The 7,500-nt window shown below is 33.4% G+C and overlaps 1 protein-coding gene across 8 annotated transcripts in view; it reads left to right on the top strand.

The window, feature by feature from the left end:
- Positions 1–7,500, top strand: part of si:ch73-193i22.1 — a 37,720-nt gene that overhangs the window by 14,955 nt on the left and 15,265 nt on the right. For 6 of the 8 annotated variants that reach the window (XR_015498706.1, XR_015498707.1, NM_001423524.1 and 3 more), the window contains 1 exon segment: positions 2,342–2,586. The gene's annotated coding sequence lies outside the window, so the exon portion shown is untranslated. 8 annotated transcript variants of the gene reach the window in all.

The raw sequence follows: 7,500 nt of genomic DNA, 5'->3' as shown, positions 1-7,500 counted from the left end.
GTGGGCTGTACAGTACGAGCAGGATTTCAGCTCTTACAGTCAGTGTGTGGAGCCAGAGTTAACCTTTTTTTCTCTATAAAACACTTTCAAAGGTGTTCTAAAAGTGTCCTCTACAATTATTGACACCCCTGGTAACAATTGGTTAAAAGCTGCTAAATAAATGCATTTTTTTTATTGTAGAAGCATTATCTCAGATTGAAAGATTTTCAAAAATCTAATCTTTATCTCAAGTAAATATTATATATATATATATATATATATATATATATATATATATATATATATATATATATATATATATATATATGTATATATTTATATATATATATATATATATATATATATATATATATATATATATATATATATATATATATATATATATATATATATATATATATAGGGGGTATGAATAACTTTGGGCTTGACTGTGCACTCACCGGCCCCTTTATTAGGTACACCTGTCCAACTGTTCATCAACACAAATTTCTAATCATCCAATCACATGGCAGCAACTCAATGCATTTATGCATGTAGACATGGTCAAGATGATCTACTGCAGTTCAAACCGAGCATCAGATTGGGAAAGAAAGGTGCTTTAAGTGAGTTTAAATGTGGCATGGTTGTTGGTGCCAGATAGACTGGTCTGACTATTTCATAAACTGTTGATCTACTGTGATTTTCACGTACAACCATCTCTAGGGTTTACAGAGAATGGTCCTAAAAAGAGAAAATATCCAGTGAGCGACAGTTCTGTGGGCGCAAATGTCTTGTTGATGCCAGAGGAGAATGGCCAGACTGGTTCCAGCTGATAGAAAGGCAACAGTAACTCAAATAACCACTCGCTACAGCAGAGATATGCAGAAGAACATCTCTGAACACACAACACATCGATTCTTGGGGTGGATGGGCTACAGCAGCAGAAGACCACAACAGGTGCCACTCATGTCAGCTAAGAATAGGAAACTGAGGCTACAATTCGCACGAGCTCACTAAAATTGGACCTTAGAAGATTGGAAAAACTTTGCCTGGTCTGATAAAGTCTGGATTTCTGCTACAACATTCGGGTTGGTAGGTACAGAATTTGGCGTCAAGAACATGAAAGCATGCATCCATCCTGTCTTGCATCAGCGGTTCAGGCTGGTGGTGGTGGTGGTGGTGTAATGGTGTGGGGGATGCTTTCTTGGCACACTCTGGGCCCATTAGTACCAATTGAGCAGCATGTCAATCCCTGGCCATGTCCATCCCTTTATGACCACAGTGTACCCATCTTCTGATGGCTACTTGCAGCAGGATAACACACCATATCATAAAGTGTGATTTATATCAGACTGGTTTTTTGAACATGAAAATGAGTTCACTGTACTCAAACGGCCTCCACAGTCACTTGATCTCAATCCAAAAGAGCACCTTTGGGATGTGGTGGAACAGGAGATTCACATAATGGATGTGCAGCCAACAAACCTGCAGCAATTGCATGATGTCATCATGTCAATATGGACCAAAATCTCTAAGGAATATTTTGTAATATCTTGTTGAATCTATGGCACGAAGGATTAAGGCAGTTCTGAAGGCAAAAGTGGGTCCAACCCGGTACTAGTAAGGTGTACCTAATAAAGTGGCCGGTGAGTATATGTATTCCACAATTATTGGCAGTCCTAAAAATCACTATGAAATTTATTTAAATATTTTTGCATTGTGTTTTCTGCAGTTTTTAAGGTAACGTAACACAACTTTTAACATGTGGCCCCCCATCCAGGTACTGACCCAGCTCATCTCTGCTTCGCTTCAGGGTGATATGGCTGTAACCAATATTATTATTATTATTATTATTATTATTATTATTATTAATAATATTTTTTATTATTATTATTATTTGATTTTTTTTAATATGTTTATTTTTTTTATCGTTTTACTTTATTAATAATGCATTAAAGCTCAAATAAAATCTTTAATTACTACACTGTTTTGATTTGCCTGCAATGTTTTATAAAATATGCATGTTAAAGCCACAGATTCAGTTTCTTGTTTATTTACGCTTTAGCAAGTCCTACAGTCATACCAATAAAAAACTACTTTAATCAAATAAAACCAATATTAATTCAATTTATAATTAATTCAACTAATTAAGTCATTCATCTATCATATTCATATTCAAAATTATTACAGACTTTGTCAAATAAGCTTTATTTTCCCACTGTTAATTTAAAACAATTAAGTGTGTGTGTGTGTGTGTGTGTGTGTGTGTGTGTGTGTGTGTGTGTGTGTGTGTGTGTGTGTGTGTGTGTGTGTGTGTGTGTGTGTGTGTGTGTGTGTGTGTGTGTTTATTTTGATCGGGCAGTGAGTTTGTCCTGGTCTCGTGGGACTGACGGGAACATGGATCACATGCCTGAGAATGAAAGCGAAGGACACACAGCAGCCTGGGAAAGGAAACAGACGTCCAGAGCGAAATTCCCACTTTAATTATTATCAAGAGTTTCAGCCACTGTGTCTCTGTCTCTTCTCCCTTCGCGAGTGCGGATCACTAAATATTTCAATTCATCCTTCAGCAGAAACAGGTGATGTAATCTGAGGGGCTGCTCTAAGGTACGTGCACATTTTTACAGGCATTTTGTATTTGGGGAGGAAATAAAAGTGAATTATTATGGGTGGTGCTAAAGAACTAGAGCAAATAAATGTCCACCTGTGCATTTTGACCAGCTGTGTTACAGATGGCTAGATCACATATCTGAACTCATTTAGCAGTGGGATTTGCATTCTACAGTTCATTTGGCAGACTCATTATTTTTTCAAGACTTATATTTTGCTGCAAAGCTAAATGAATTGATTAAAGAGCAGGAAAATGTATGGTGTGGTGAAACGAAGGATAAAGTGATCAGAGCCTTTGTTTCTTATTGACTCTTGTCGTATTGGAAACTGTAGTTTTTTCATAAATCTTCTCATCAGAAAAAAACTCAAACATTTCTCCATAATTCTCCATGGTTCTGTAATTAAAATCTATATCTCAAACCATTTGGAAATTCTCTGGTTTTATAGATTTTCAATTTATAGATGTTTTTAAGTAAAAAAAAAAAAAAGCTGCTAAATTTTTTTAGTTTTAGTTTTGCAAACTAATGACATTTCTACTAGATTTTCTGATAAAATGTGATTTTGAGCGTTACACAGCAAAAATACACGTTTTTAGAGAACACAATAGCAATGTTTTTAATTCAGAAGAGTGAGGAAAACGATATCTGGAACGATTTAAAAAATTGTGATCACAACAAATCAACACCTTTTTAATTGGATTAATTATTATTTTTAGGGGAAAATAAATAAATTAAAAACATAATAATAATAATACAACAACAACAACAACAACAATAATAATAATAATAATTATCATTATTATTATTATATATATTTTTAATTTTGTCAATTTTTATAACTAACTAATACCGAATTACTATAACAAAAAAGTTGACTATTTTCAAAAATACCATTTCAGTTTTAGTTAAAAAAGTTGTGGTTTGTTCAATTTGTTACTTGCTATGATTGTAAAATTTATTAGCATTTTCTGGTTGGTTGTATTTATTTTGTGGTGTACATATTATAGTGTACTATTAGTTTAACTTGCACTTTCAAGTAAAACTATTTTAGTCAATTCACAACTTCAAGCAGTCAACTCGATTTTCAACTTATAGTTTTAAGTCATGTCATCTCAAATGTTTCATTCATTTATTCATTCATTCATTCATTCATTCATTCATTCATTCATTCATTCATTCATTCTTCGACTTAGACACTTTATTAATCAGGGATTGCCACAGTGAAAGGAACCGCCTTAAATGTTTTCATTTTTCAATTTATATTTTATTTTCAAGTAGGCAACATTTTTTTTTTTTCAACTTAAAACTAAGTTTGTTAAAACTTTTTTTTTTATTTTATTTATTTATTTAATTTTAAATTAAATTGTACTTATTCGTCCTTGTGCCAGTTACATTACTTTTATTCAATTACACACTCAAGTAATGCAATTTTATCATTATACCGGAAGTTTGGCAAACCTTTTTTTTTGTTTTTTGTTTTTTGTTTTTTTCAAGTAATATTTGTCCTTAAAAACTCCATAGGTAAATAAATCGGAAATTCTAAAACAAAAATAAATAAACAAATAAATTTTAAAAAAGCTTACATCCACATTGCAAAATAAGATCAATAGCACCTTCACTGTAAAAATGCTGAATTCAACACAATTTGAGCTGGGGGCAACAATTAAATTAAATTAAGTTAAACTATTAGTTTTTACAAATTTATGTGGATTGAACAAAACGATTAAGTTGTGCCCCCCAAAACATTCAAAAATTGTGTGGTTTCAGCTCAATTTAAATGAGTGGATTGAACAAACAGCAACTGTTGTTTTGAGTTTTTATACACACACACACGCACGCACGCACAACCATGCACACACACACACACGCATTCTGTTCTCGAATCTGATTGGCTGATAACTGTGATATTCTGCAATATCAGCACATGTAAAGCCTCATCACCCTTGTTTATTACCCCGCCCACACAGTGTGACAGCAGGTTAATAAACTCACTACAGTTTGACAAATATTGCAGCTGTTGGACAACTTAACGTAATTTTGAGGCTTTTATAGGGGAAATGTACTTGTTTAGATTGCAACTATGCCTACTGTGCCTATTTAAACTATTTATAATTTCAGAGATACAAGGAGTCAGATCTCTCTCTTTTGTATGTTGTAGTGCTGTAATTATATCTTAGTAAATTGATAGTAATCGTGTTGCTTTGGCTTTTTTAGGGTTAATTATTGTGATCTCCTAATTACAACAGAGAAATACTGGGAAAAGTCTATAGACTAATGGAATTTCATGTCGTTCAGTGTTATAATCTTAAAATGTGAGCAAAAATCACCTGTTTTGTCATCATTCTAAACATTTTTTTTTATATACACAATTATGTCGTCGAACTGTTGTATAAATGCAATATTAAACTCATAGCAATGAAATATGGCTGTATATATTGTAACAGGTGGGACAATTGGTCAGTGGCCTCAATCCCATTAGTGCTAATATTCAGCCATATTCCCTTGCTACTCATTTGATATTGCTCACATATATTTAGCTTTCCTCAAGTGTGTAAAACAATTTACTCCCACCACCCTCTTTTTAAGTCATCAAATCACATTTACGTCGTCAATTATTCAATTTACAGTCAATAAAAGTCTTATATCACTTCCATTTACATATTGGACTATACCCACATAGCAAAAATTCTCTGGCCCACACAATCAGTTTTGCTTGGACCACATGCTGTAGTTAATTACGGTACATGACTTGACAAAGTCTGGCTTCCAGACAAGGGGCAAACATGGGCCATATCTGGGTCAAGTCACAGCCAAGGTAATAACTCATAACTGTGCCTGAACTAGGGCAGATAAGTTGGTGTGTCCTGATTACGATGAAATTGATAAACCCTTGAAGCTCTTTAGGCGCACTATGAGCATGTTTTTTCTCAAAGCGACCTGATTGGTAGAATTGTTGTCTTTACTCAAAAATTATTGTAATGTATTTTAAATGTGGGTCAAGATAGGCCAAACTTACATGGCCCACATATCAATTATTAACATCTGAGCCAAATACTACATTTTACATCTGGCCCAAATCTTGTGTGCCGCCTTAAAGACGGTTGCACCTCTGCCAAACCCGGGCCATGTTTGGCCCATATGTTGTATGCCAGTGGCGAATGATTGCCTGCTGTGCCAGCTTTATGCCAAATATGGGCCAGAATTCTTTGCTATCTGGGTAATCATCATGACAAATGTTACATCGACCCACAAAAAAAACACCACCTTCACAATAGAAACGATAGATTGCTCAGAAAGGGAAAAAAAAAACATGCACTTAAGGAAACAATCATCAATTTTAGTCAACATTTTATTCCTATGAACTATGACCATATATATGTGCTCCATTAAGTCTCATCATGAGTTATGAACGAGAAATTTCTGAGCAATATTTTCCTTTGGTTTTAGACCATTTGATATATTTGACTGTAATCCGAACCATTGTTTTTTGTAAATAAAGAGTCTCTCACACATTTCATAATGAAGGATAGTGGGTGAAAAAAAAAAAAAAAAAAAAAAAAAAATATATATATATATATATATATATATATATATATATATATATATATATATATATATATATATATAAAGCTTACAAGTGCTTGCGGGAATAATAGTCTCTTTTTGGGGGGAATATTTTGACACCGTTTGAGCCCAGCTGGGACGCACACTGCTTGAAAGATTGTTCCATTAAATCAGAGCCAAAAAAAAATGCGCATCTTGCCCATGTCAGTAAAAGTCAAGCATACTCCGAAGATATAAATCAGCAAATGTGGGAGACTCATCATAGGAGAACTCTAAACAAGAGCTCTGGAAACATGATAAAGTGAGCAACTGGACCACGGCCATAACCACGTCAGATGAACAAAGAGACCACTTAAATATTGTGCTTTATGAGACCACCTCCTCCGCCTCCTCAGCCCGCAGTGGCTTATATTTCTCATCAAGATAAAGAATATCCTTCTGGCCGCTTTCACAGATGCGTTGCGCCATTAATACAGCTATTGTTTGGGTTATTTAGTGCCAGCTTCTAATGTTGTTTCAGAGGTCTTCTGTATAATGTGGAAAATACAGTTAAACTCAGAATTATTAGCCCTCCTGAATTATTACTATATTTTATCCCCAATTTCTGTTTAATGGAAAGATTTTTTTTACACATTTCTAAAGTTTCATTAACTAATTTTAAATAACTGTTTTCGTTTATCTTTGTCATGATGATAATAAATAATATTTTACTAGATATTTTTCAAGATATTCAGCTTAAAGTGACGTTTAAAGGCTTAACTAGGTTAATTAGGCAGGTTTGAGTAATTAGACAAGTCATTGTAGAACGATGGTTTGTCTGTAGACAATTGAAAATTGCTTATAGGGGCTAACAAAATTGACCTTAAAATGGTTTTTAAAAAACTGCTTTTTTCCTATCAGAAATAAAACAAATTAGACTTTCTCCAGAATAAAAAAATATTTAGGAAATACTGAAAATTTCCTTGCTCTGTTAAACATCATTAAACATCATCACTTCAAGTGTAATTTCACACTTATATTAGATGTTTGTTTGTTGAAGAAATCACGAATATGCCAACTTTCATTAGAGAACGAATGTTCCATGCTAAGAATGTTTTTGGTTGTGCTCATTCTTGGCTTTGTAATAATGTTATTTATAGGTTTGCAAGAAATGTTAATTGTTAATTACTTTTAGAGAGTGCAGACTGATAAAAAATGCATGCAATTCTGAAGCAAGATCATTTGTATTTTGGTTTTACCAAAGTTATTATTTCAGACTTTAAACTTTAAAGAAATTCTGGTCTTGTTGGCTTGAAAAATACATCCTGTAATTTTTAAACTGTGTCTTTTGTGGCAGTTCAGCCACATT

Source organism: Danio rerio, chromosome 9, assembly GCF_052040795.2.
Source record: "Danio rerio strain M-AB ecotype USA chromosome 9, GRCz13ab, whole genome shotgun sequence".
Lineage (NCBI taxonomy): Eukaryota > Metazoa > Chordata > Actinopteri > Cypriniformes > Danionidae > Danio > Danio rerio.
This window is presented reverse-complemented; position numbering and strand designations above follow the sequence as displayed.